Raw genomic sequence first — 12,653 nt, forward strand, 5'->3', positions numbered from 1 at the left:
AGCCATCCTTTCTGGGGTGAGATGATATCTCAATGTTGTTTTAATCTGCATTTCGCGGATGGCTAATGATGTGGAGAATTTTTAACTGCTAAGCATTTCTTAGCACAGTGAAGTGGACACATCACAGCCACTGGTCCCAAGGTGTAGACTCCGTCGTTCCACAAAACTGGATTGAATTCACAAATAACAGTGAGCAAAACTATAATATATGTTCACACTTGTATAAAGCTCAAGATCATACAAATACAAACACTATATTCAGTGGGGATATACGATCATGAAAACTAGCACTAAAGAGAATAGTCGGCGGACTTAGGCAAGAGCAGTGTTTAAACTAGGATGTGGAGGAATCTTTTTTTTTTTTTTTTTTTTTTTTTTTTTTTCAGAACCAGGGATTGAACTCTGGAGGATGTGGAGGAATCTTTAGAGTCTTCTAATATGATAGAAACTTTTGCTTTTACATTGCAAAGAAAGTACGATGGTGATTATTTTATGATTTTAAAATATACATTAACTTACATATATTAAAATTTACTTTTGTGTTCTGTTTTAACCAATGCAAGGAGCTGAGCACCAATGCCATGAAGAAGCGGCAAGGTTTCCAGGCTACTAAAACCTACAGATTAGCTCACCTTTCCCTAAGAAGCAAACTGTCTCAGATCATCAGCTCCCGGGAATAATGACTCATGATCCACTTGTAGAATGTTTTCTTTTATAGAGTTAGTTTTGAATGTAGCCCTGGAGGATGTGGCCTTTAATTCGTACTTATTTCATGTAACATATTTTTGAGATATGCTCATACTGTTTGTAAGTTAGTAAGCTGTTGAATCCCTACTTTGTGTCACTCCTAATGTAGGCATTTCCTAGGTGAAGAAAATTTGTATTGTTTTTATTTTCTGTTTCATTCACTTTTGTTTTTTATATATTGCCTATGATATATATGTATATATGTGTATATATACATACATATATTACCTTATTATTATTCAACAGCTAGTATGTCATAATGAAAGCTATTTAAAATGAAGCCACATAAAGTTTGCTTTTAAAAATTAATTATAATTTTTTAATCTTAAGTTAGATATTATTTAACATTAAATATTGTGTGAGACAAGTTTATCTGAAAAATATTGTGATTAGTTTTCAACATTTTGTGATTAAATTAGTACATAAAAGTCATATTGTGGTGGAAGCGGACAGCGTTCACTGTAATACTGTGGATCACATTTAACTATCCTTCTGCCATACAGCAAGATTTCAAAAAAAATACTTCAATTCAAATCCAACATTAAAATCAAAGCAAAAAGAATTCCCAAATGTAAATTGTATGAGTATAAAAGTTATAGGAGTTACCATAAGATAAAATCTTCTTAAGCTTAAATTAGGCAAAAAAAAAAAATTTAAAACATACTTTGTGACTTTTAAAGTTGTGATTCTGTCTCTTTTCTCTTTCTCTGCCTATGTTATATTTGTCTTGCCCTCTCTTACACAAGGATAAGTTGGATGTTACAAACTTTATTACTTTTCTTTTAAGAATATTTTTAAAAGCCAGGCATGGTGGTATATGCTTGTAATTCTAGCACTCAACAGGTTGAAGCAGGAGGATTTCTGTGAGTTAGAGGCCAGCCTAGACTAGAAAATGAGTGCAAACCCAGCCTAAATTAGAAAGCAAGACCATGTCTTGAAAAAAAAAATACAAAAAAGGAAAAGTTTTATAATGAGAAAAAGTTATAGACTGAGAAAATATTTGCAAGCCACATACATTCACATGAACCACATTCTGAATGTATAAAAACATCAAATTTAGGAAAATAAAATTCCAGTTGGAAAGACAAAAATAATTGAACAAACATTTACCAAAGAATACATGAATGATAGATAAGATGGATAAATTGCTCAGCATCATTAATCATTAAAGAATTGCAAATCATATACATGAGAAAAAATACTATATACCTATAAGAAGAATAAATTTTTACATTTATTGCTCCTACAAAGTATGGAGGAGGATGCAAAAAAACTGGAATTCACCCTCTTGTTTTGTTGGTGGGTAAAGTGGTACAATCATGCCAGAAAAGTTCATATAGTTAGACGTACACTTACCAGGTAACACTACAACCCTTCTCTCAATATTACTTTAAAGAAATAAAATGTTCCATTCACACAAACATCTGATAATTATGTCTTTAACAATACAACTTAGGGGCTGGGGAGATGGCTCAGTAGAATAAGCGCTTGCCTGGCAAGCGCAAGGTTCTGAGTTCAATCTCCGGTTCTGCAAGAAAAAAAAAAGTACAACTTATTGTAAAACAATAATTGTAAAAAATCAGTTATCTTCTAACATAAAAAGCAAACTGTGATGAAGCAGCAAAATAATTATACTAGTTATAAAACAAAAACCCACAGCCGAGGGCTGGTGAGATGGCTCAGTGGTCTAAAGCACCTACTTAGAACAAACTAAGCTGAGCAAAGCGCAAGGACTGCAGTTCAATCCCCCAGTACCACATGCCAGACAGCCCCGCCCCCTGGTTGGCTGAGCTGGCCACACAAACACTAAAATAAAATAAATAAATAAATAAACAAATAAATAAAATTTTTAAAAAACCCACAGCCAACAAAGGATTAATACGCAGAATATATAATGAGCTCAATAAGCACAGTATCATGACTGTATTTATCTATCACATGAATATCATTTATGACCTTTCACTATATAGAGAAAAATATATATATTCTTCTAAAAAAAGGAAAGATCTATCTATGCAGCAGATCTAATAGACAGTTCTAAAATAAAATGTAAAAAAGGACAATAAAAATGTAAAATTGAAAATGCTCGTAATAAGTAATAGGGAACATTGATCCAAACCATAGTGATGTACTGCTTTCCCCTAGTATCATTCTTATCAGTAAATCAAAAATTGTGAGGCCTGAGGAGGATGTGGAAGAGAAAGAAACCTTTGAACAGCACTGATGAGAATGTAAATTAATAGACCATTATGGGAAACAGTATGGAGGAACCCCTAAAACACAGCTACCATATGACACAGTCATCCCCCTTCTGGGTATATATTCAAAGGAAAACAAATTCAGTATTCAAAAAGACATGTGCCCTTCCATATTTGGTGCTGTACTGTTTACAATAACCAGGAAATAGAAATACCTCAAGTGTCTATCAACTGATGAGGGGATAACAAAGTGTACATACACAGGATGGACTGCTGCCCACCCATAGAGGAAATGGAATCCTGTCACTGGCAGGAGCGCTAATGGAACCTCACAGCATACCTTACCTGAAGCATGCTGGACATAGAAGGACAGCTGCAGTACTATGCGATGTCACCTGTGTGTGGAATCACAAGCTTGGACATCATAGAAGTTGAGATAGATAGACAGTGACCAAGGCTGGTAGGAGCAGCAGAAGCAGAGATGAAGAGAGTGGAACAACAAGTTAGTTAGATGAGCAAAGGAGGCTGTGCTGAGCTGCAATTGCACGACAGGCCTGTAAGTCGGTAGCGAAGCAAGTGCACTTCAAAAGCTATGAAAATCATTTTTGGTACTTTTATCACATAAGCTGACATGAATATTTTGGATTTAGATATTTTAATATAATTTTCTATTATATAATGTATATGTGTACTGATATATCACATGTATATTATGTATCATTATATACAATGGTGTATTCTCTCATATATATAACATTATTATATACCACTTTTATAGTTTTGTGTTTTAGTTAAAACTAAATTAAAATCTTTGGTAAAACCAATTATTGATGTGAGCAAAAGAAAACCTTCCATGACTCTCAAAAGATTTATCATAAATGAAAGCTGCCTATTAGACAATCTCATAAATGTAATATTATTAAACAAATAAAACATGGAGTGAGAGATCATTGTTTCCAGGGTTGAGCTGATGGGTGGAATAAGATTATAAGATGAAAGCTTGAAGGATATTTTCAGAGGGGCAACACGATTCAATATCCTGATTGTGGAGATGGTGCTATGGAATGTACATGTGTATTAAAGTTTATAAGAATTTGAATTAGAAAATGATCAGTCTTCCTGTAAAAGAGGAGGGAATTAAAAAAGGATTAGAGACACAAACCATCTCCTGAGAATAATTTTCTGGGCCTTCTTTACCTCTTGTACTCACCTGCCCTTACTGACTGATTTCTATCTTCATGTGGCTCTTGCTATTCTAAGGTATAGCAGCGTCACACGACTCCAATTTTCTTCTTGTCTCTTCTTTAAAAAAACTATGTGCTTGCATTCTTTTCACTCAGTGTCAGATATTTCTGTCTAGATTTTGTTGTCCTTTTAATGATATGTCCTCCATGACTTTATATTCATTGAAGTATGAATGATACTCAGATTTGAATGTGGAGCCCATCTTTACTCCCTACATTCTACTAGCCTTTTACAAAATTCAAATAGAAAATGCCTATCTTGAAATCATAGGCTTCCCATCTTTCTTCAAAAGGCTTTCTAACTAGTCTGTGATTTTTCTATTGAAAATCTTCCTTCCACAGTGGGATTGGCGGTGCACATCTGTAACCCCAAGAATTTTTGGAGGGTGAGATAGGAGGACTGAAGCTAGATACTATCTTGTACAATTAAGTAACCTAGTGATACCATGTCTCAGGTCTTAAAAAAAAATTAAAGGCTCTATGGATGTATCTCAGTGTTAAATCCTCCATAACACACAGAAAGGAGGAGAGGGAGAGAGAGAGAGAGAGAGAGAGAGAGAGAGAGAGAGAGAGAGAGAAAGGAAAGGAGGAAAGAAGGAAGGGAGGGAGAGAAGGAAGGAAAGAAGGAAGAAAGAAAGAAAGGAGCTTGTTTTTTTTAAAAAAAAGAAAAAGGTCATCTGTTTGTACAAGTAATAACTGCGGACTTACACGGAAAATCTCTTTTTACACTGCTTCCAATGTGCAGTCTACCATAAGCAGTGTTGAACACTCCTCTTAAGTAGATTCTGAGCTCCTCTGAGACCCAGCACTTTTCACCAAAGACAGCATTGCCTCTCAGTTGCAAGATGACAGGAGCTGCTTAGCCTCTCTTCTCTTACCCAAATGCTAGGCCTAGTCAGCTTCCAAAGGCTCCTTCATCCTTCACTGCCTAATCATTTCTATTGGAAAACCATGATCAGTTCAGGTTGCTATGAAAAAAGTAAGCAGAGAGCCTTATAAAGGAAAGAGTATTCATCACACATCTGGGTACCAGCAATGCTTTAGTTTGCTTGCCCTCTGTATTTGGAGAGATCCTGCCTCCTGGAAGATGGACAGACAAATAGGAGTTCCTCTCTTGGTTGGGGCAAAGCTGGAAGAATGGATAATGAATGTTTTCACAAAGAAATAATATGTGCTTGACAAGGCAGCTGTATTTAACCTGCTTTATATTGTGCATATGCAAGAACAGCGCACAGTACTCTATTGTGTAAAATTATTATGCTTTTATGCATATTAGGAAAAATGCTCCCTGCCACTAATCCTGGTCTTCAGAGCTCCACTCTCAGGACCTAATGACCTTGCAAATACCTCACTTTTGAGTACTATCACTTTGGGGGTAGAATTTAAGTACATGAATTTTGAGGAGACAGAATCCTTGCAAGATAGAATAACATGAAGGGAAAGCCTTTCAAAGCTTTGCTGGGACCACACTCATTTTGTCAGCTCCATGATCATCCATCCTACCCAGGATAGCATCCTTTTGTGCTGCTTTTTTTCTCCCTTGCTTTTCTAACTAAATTTGTAGTCTTTACACCCAATACATAGTTGGTCATTCTCATGTGTCACTCCATGAATTTCCACTCCTTTCTAAAAGTCTGTTTCTAGTTACTTTGTCCAGTTAATATTGATTTAAGGCTTAACTACAATGCCCAGTTCTCAGGGAAGTTTTCCAAACATATCGCTTTCTCACAGTACACACACACACACACACACACACACACACACACACACCCCTCATAAACATCATGGGCTGACTAATTTTTTAACTGCTTATATTACTTTTAGATGACACATTTGTTTGTGTAGTTAGTGAACATATACTTTTTTGGACTGAAATTTTTGGAAAAGCCAGTGCCATATCTAATTATTATCCTATAAGAGTGTCTAACACGTAGTCATTCAATGAATATCACCCAGCTATCTTATTCTTTGCAGAAATAACAGTTAATGAGCACCAGGGTTGATCTGACCCAATTTGTTAGCAAGGACCAAGTCCTCAGTCCTGGATACTGTCCCTGTGCTCTGATGCAGAGCGGTCACCTGCCCCGACCATGGCAGGGCTACTGCACTGCGTGCTTGATGCCACAGCTTCCTCATGGCTCATTTCTGATCCTACTCTTGCCCCTCGGAGTCAGGTGCACTGTCTGGGTTTAGTTAGAATGATTTTTTTTTCATGTGTAGTAATAATTTCCGTGTGATTTCCCTTCCTTCATTCATTCTTTTGTTTGCAATTTTTCCTGAAAACTTGAAGTGTCTGACATATCTATGGAATAAATCTCTATTTTTTTCAATCATTCACATATATTCTCATTTTTTTCTTAATGAAACGATACTAAAGCACCCACTACCCTCGAAGCCAAGGTGCAGACCTGGGTGTATGAATGCTGACATGGGGATGTGTGCTTGTGCACGTGCATTTGCATGCTGTGTCAACTCATTCCTGTATTGTGAGTGAGTTGGTGAGAGGAAATATCCTTCACTGCAATACCTTTTAACCATTTATGTTCTACTACCTACTTGCAAGTGCAGTAGGTTTCAGGAGGTTCCCATGTAAGTGAATACCAAAGTGAGGGAGGAGGTTCTCTTTAGCTATTATAATGCCTCAGGAAAATTCTCAATATGATAGAAACTTTTCAAAGGCCCAAATGCCAAACAGATGTCCTTGCCTTCAAAATTCCTTTTATAATTCAGAGGGCAACATTATGATTATCTCAAATTGTTCAGTACATAATGGTACCGTATTAACCTACAGAAAACACTGCTGTGACTGTGTCACTTTGTTGATCAGAAATCTTGTCCTTAACTCCACATTGACTGGAAGATATTTTCTGGATTCCTGACTGCTGGTGTGTATTTTCTTTTTTCACCAAACCTGAGCACTCACTGTGCATAAAACTCCATAGCTGATTTTCTCTCTGCTGCTTTCCTTTCTCCACGTGTCCTGTTGAGTGACCTCTGCCCTCCTGTGCCCTCCTGCTTGGCTTCAGCCTCTTGTCACCTGCTGCCACAGCCAACCCAAACCCTTAGTGGGACTGCAGATCACTGAGGCCTTGTTTTTTCTCCTGTCAGTCCTGTAGGAGTCACTATTTCTCTCCTCAGAATATTGACTGTGCTTACCAGTTTGTCAAGAATTAATTACTTGAGTTTACTTCCTCTCCTAATGGTTCCTGCATATCCATTTCCATTTATTACTTAAATTTAAATTTCTTGCATATCCTGAATTTTCTAGTGAAGAGATTTTGAGTATTTTTAGAACAGAAATTTCTTGCATTTTTTATATCCTATAATGTATTGTACCCGACACACAGGCTTTCCTATTATATGTTCTTATAAATATGTTTATTTCATTGGTGTGTTTGAAATTGTTCCAGGATATACAACAGTGTGTAGGGAGCCCTTTTGGTCTTCATGTAGTCCAGGAAGTTTATATTTGTAATCCTATGGGTAAGTTATTGGAATCCTATCAAGTTAATTCCAATCTACCACTTTCAGTGAAGCCCAAGGGGAGAATAAAGACAGTAAAGCATATATACAGTTATAGGGAGCCAAGAAGTCCTAAGTCCAGCCATGATGATAGCAATCCAGAACTAAGGCCTCAACCCAGAGCCGAACCCAGGTTTTATTCAGTCCTGAAGGAGGAGGGGCTTGAGGATGAATGACTGAGAATTGTGGGAATCGGGTGAGTACTATGAGCTGGACTAGGTAGGAGGATTTACCTCTGTCATTTGCAGAAAGAAGGATATGCAGAGGGTAGTGGAGCGGTATCGGTGGAGGGCGAGGTGACCCCGGGCCACCGTGACCATGGGCCGCGAGTTTGGGAATCTGTCGCTGATGCGGCATGTGATCACCTACAGCTTGTCGCCCTTTGAGCAGCGCGCCTTCCCGAACTACTTCAGCAAGGGCATCCCCAACGTGCTGCGCCGCACTCAGGGGTGCATTCTGCACGTGGTGCCGCCATTTGTAGTGGCTTATCTTATCTGCACATGGGGGACTCAAGAGTTTGAGAAATCCAAGAGGAAGAACCCAGCTACCTATGAGAATGACAAATGAGCCTCTCCTCTGTGACAGTTCCTGCTTCTGAAAGACACTTCTGTGGGAAAGGAGGGTGTATTGTTTCTTGAAGACAATAAAATTCTTATGGACTGCAAAAAAAAAAAAAAAAAAAAAAGGATATGCAGAGAAGGTAATTTATATTTTACAACTAATATAGTGTCTAAATTTTGGGGGTTCAGTGCTTCAGCTATGATGCGTAATATTTCAAGTCCCTGAAAGTCATAGCCTCTATCTTGAGGCTCAGTCCCAGTGGATGGCATGAGCTTTGGCTCTTCATCCTGTCTTGACCTGGATCCTATTAAAAAGGAGCAGGTGTGAGTTATCAGGGAAACACACATGCCATCTTCAAAGACTATCACCACCTCATTGACTAGACCAATATGCATTGCTTAAAGCCAAATGAAGGGATAAGGAAAAAATGCTCACCAGCTCTGTACATACCAGTACATGGAAATAGGGTCAGGCACAGCCAAAATGGATACAATTGCTCTTCTTTCAAGGAGAACTGCTCAGGCAGTCCTCCACGAGTTCTCTCTACACAATAGTTGCTGCTTTTCAAGATAAGCCATGTCATCTTTTGAGCATGATAGGAAATGCAGTAACTAAAGTGTTAGACAATTATGGAAAAAAGATGAGACAAGTGGAAATATGGGGAAAATCAGTCAGTGTGGCACAAGAAGAAAAAAGAACACAAAAATACTTTGTTTTGTGTTCCTCTTTCCAGCTGGCACTAAGCAATGGGCATCTCTTGGGACAGCTGGCACAAGTGCTACAAGACCCGGGGCAAAAGAAGGCCCTATCACAAGAAGCTGAAGTTGGTGCCCTGCGGCCAACACTAAGACTGGCGCCTGCTGCACACACACAGTCCGAGTTCAAGGAGGCAACGAGAAGTACCAAGCCCTGCGGCTAGACGTGGGAAACTTCTCCTGGGGCTCTGAGTGTTGTACTCAAAAAATAAGGATGATGGATGTTGTCATCAATACATCCAGTGACAAGCTGGTCGGCACCAAGACCCTGGCGAAGAACTGCACTGTGCTCATTGACAGCCTGCTGTACTGACAGTGGTACGAATCCCTTATGCACTGCCCCTGGACCAAAAAAAGGGGGCCAAGCTGACTCCTGAGGAAGAGGAGATTTTAAACAAAAGACAATCAAACAAAATTCAAAAGAAGTGTGATGCAAGGAAAAAAAATGCCCAAATCAACAGTCTTCTGGAAGAGCAGTTCGAGCAGGGCAAGCTTCTCGCCTGCTCTGCACCAAGACCAGGCCAGTATGGCCGAGCAGGTGGCTGTGCGCTAGAGGGCAGAGCTGGAGATCTGTCTGAGGAAAATTAAGGCCCAGGAAGGCAAATAAACCTTCCTTCCTGATTTAACTCATATTATAAAGGTCTTTACTGTTCTTAAAAAAAAGTTTGTCTTACATCATCATCTTATTTAAATCAGTGAAAAACACAATTTTTTCTTGAAGTAACAGTAATTGCTGATAAGAAGAATCAACCTTCAGGGAATAAATTAAAGAATATGGAGGTATGGCTTTTGCTTTTAGAGGTTGATCCTGACTTTTAGTCATTAATAGGACAGTGGTTCTCTTGGACAGATTCCTGAACTGAAGTTGGTAGTGAAAATGTCATCAGTCTACCTACCTGTCTATACTAGAAAAGGCACAGGGATAAGTTTTCACAAGTGGAGTAGCACAGACACACTTTTAAGAGTGAAACAAAAGATAATAGTTGGCATGTTCTTAATTAGGACTTAACATCTTTTTCAGGGCTGACCAGATAGTTCAGCTAATTAAAGCACATGCTTAGGCAGAGCAGGGGCTGGGGTTTGATCACTGGCCTGCTGTGCTGGCCCTGCTCCCAGGGCTTGCTGAGAGGGCAATTGAGACTGGGCGTGGTGGTGCACGCCTCTAAACCCAGTGTTTAGGAGGCTGGGAAACAGGAGGATCACTGCAAGTCTGATCTATGTAGTGAGATCCCATAAACCTGTACTAAATACATTTTAAAAAAGAAATTAAAATAAAATATATTTTTCAGAGTTTTATAGAATGTTTTCTTTTTCTTAAATATAGTTATTTTAGCATCTCTGTTATAATTTTTATAGTTCATAAAAAACCATTTACAATTTGATTCAAAAGTTATACTAATGTTCATTAGCAGAAAAACAAACAAGAGCAACCTTACCACATAGTCAAAACAGTTCTTTTCATGACTTGCTGATAGTAAGAGTACTAAGAATAATCAGTATACAATATATATATATGAATGATGCACATACTTAAAAACACACATGTGAATATGACAAATTTGTAGTATTCCAAATTATTTCTTGACATTTTCAGTTATAATATTCTTTTTCTGTTATAACAATTTAATCCATTTAAATATTCTTTTTTCCCTTTTCTTTGATTTATTCTAGCTGAATGATGCAGGCTAGTTTCAAACCATAGAATAGAGTGTTAAATCCATACCTTAACAGTTGATTAAAAATAGGTTTTTTCTGATATAAGTAGAACTTAGCTAAAATACAGAAAGGTACAATCTGTTATAATTGTTGATAAGACAAAGCATTGAAGGTGAATAGAACACAAAATTACTACTCCTGAAGGTATACAGAAACTAATAGCCTGTGTTTTTCTGATGTAATTTTTTTCCCTCTTGGTGCACTGCTCTCAATTTTCCAAAATCAATTCCTTCAGCACATGCATGTACGCACACACACACACACACACACACACACGAACACACACACACACACACACACACACACACATCTTTTGTTCAATTCTCAGCACCTATTTTCTCAGCCTGAGAAAGGTATCAGAAAGGAACAGCTTGTTCTCTGTGGTTTGCGAGAGGCAGTGAAGCACAACTCAGAACATATCCTTGTCCGGGTGCATGAGTCTCAGGCCAGAAGTACATTTCTGATTCTCGGCTTGCAGTAGCGCTGTGCCTGTGGTGTGCAGATTCCGCACACCTACATTCCTGCACGGTTCCCCTGGCTGCTGTCCTGCTTCTTTATGAGCCTCAGACTTTCTGGGTGAAATGGTTTGTGCATGCAAACTGCCTGAAAGCAGCCACTAGGAATAGAGGCAGAGAAGGCTGCAGAGACAGGCGAAAGGGCCCATGAGCCTCATCAGCAATGAGAGCCATTATTTTGCCCTAAGGTTTCCCAGGATATCATTATGGAGTAAGTATAACCCATAAAGTCTCATTGATCATCACATTGCTTTCTTGTGAGCCCTAATTATCTTCAATAAAAATACAGACTGGCAAGTATACTCCCTAGAGAGAGTGGGTAGCATATTTGGACCTGGATCTATAATGATACTTAATGAAAAATATTTATTTTCCTGCCTTTGATTTGTTCCCTTGTTACTGCCTACATCTTATAACCTAATAATGACTGATCCTAATTAGTTCCTACGTTTGTATTTTCCTGACCCCTTCACCTATCACTTTTCCACTGCATGAGTTACATTTTCTCCTCTTCGTTACAGAAATCCATGTAATGGAGAACTGCCTGCAGCATTCCTTGTAACTTTCTCCTTCATCTTCCAAAGTGGCATGAAAATACTGCAGCTTAAAATATAAATAATGTAGGATTATATATATTTTCTGTTATTTTAGAAATAGTGTACTTTTTGACTATACCTGAAATCCTGAGAAAAGATTAATTCATGTATGAGGTTGTAGATATTAAGAAAAATAAGTTTTTTACTTGTCTAAATACTATTGGAGGCACTTAAATTCTGACAGTATAGAATCCCCTGAAAAAGTTATAGAATAAAATAAAATTTACAGCTAAAGATACTTAAATTTGTTACACTATGTATAGATGTTTATGTTCACAAAGCAAGAAGGTGTATTTATGGGCAGGGTCTAGAAGGTGTGCAGGGTCTTACTATACAGATCGGACTCGTAGTGATCGGCCTGTGTTCAGCCTCCCAAGTGCTGGCATTACAGGTCTACGAGGCCACCACCCTCAGTCTTAATCGCTGTCTCAGTGCACCTAGGGGGTGGGGCTGACCCCGCAGGCAGGGAAGCGAACCCGGGCTCTGTGCTCTGCCAAAGCAGGCTTCTTAGTATGCTGAGCTACTTGGTCAGCCCTATGAACTTATTAAAACGTCATTCTGGATTTGTCAAGTGTTACACAAAAGGAATCACCTTCAAGTAATTTCAGTCTTTCATTTGTCTTCTGTTACAGAAGCCTTCTCTAGGTAGCACTTGTAAGCTTTGCATTTCCACTGATCTAACAACCTAGCATAATCCGCTTCTACCCTCCTCCTCCTGTCGACTTTATTTGGGATATTCTCTTCTCTCCATTCCTTCTTATTATTTGTATAGCTGTTGATCCTTTAGAAAGGATATATA

At 38.3% G+C, this 12,653-nt stretch overlaps 1 pseudogene; it reads left to right on the plus strand.

Moving 5' to 3' along the window:
- The first annotated feature begins 7,987 nt into the window (after positions 1-7,987).
- LOC101566083 lies at positions 7,988-8,374 on the plus strand (annotated as a pseudogene).
- The last annotated feature ends 4,279 nt before the right edge of the window (positions 8,375-12,653 follow it).

Source organism: Octodon degus, unplaced genomic scaffold, assembly GCF_000260255.1.
Source record: "Octodon degus isolate 3935 unplaced genomic scaffold, OctDeg1.0 scaffold00125, whole genome shotgun sequence".
NCBI lineage: Eukaryota > Metazoa > Chordata > Mammalia > Rodentia > Octodontidae > Octodon > Octodon degus.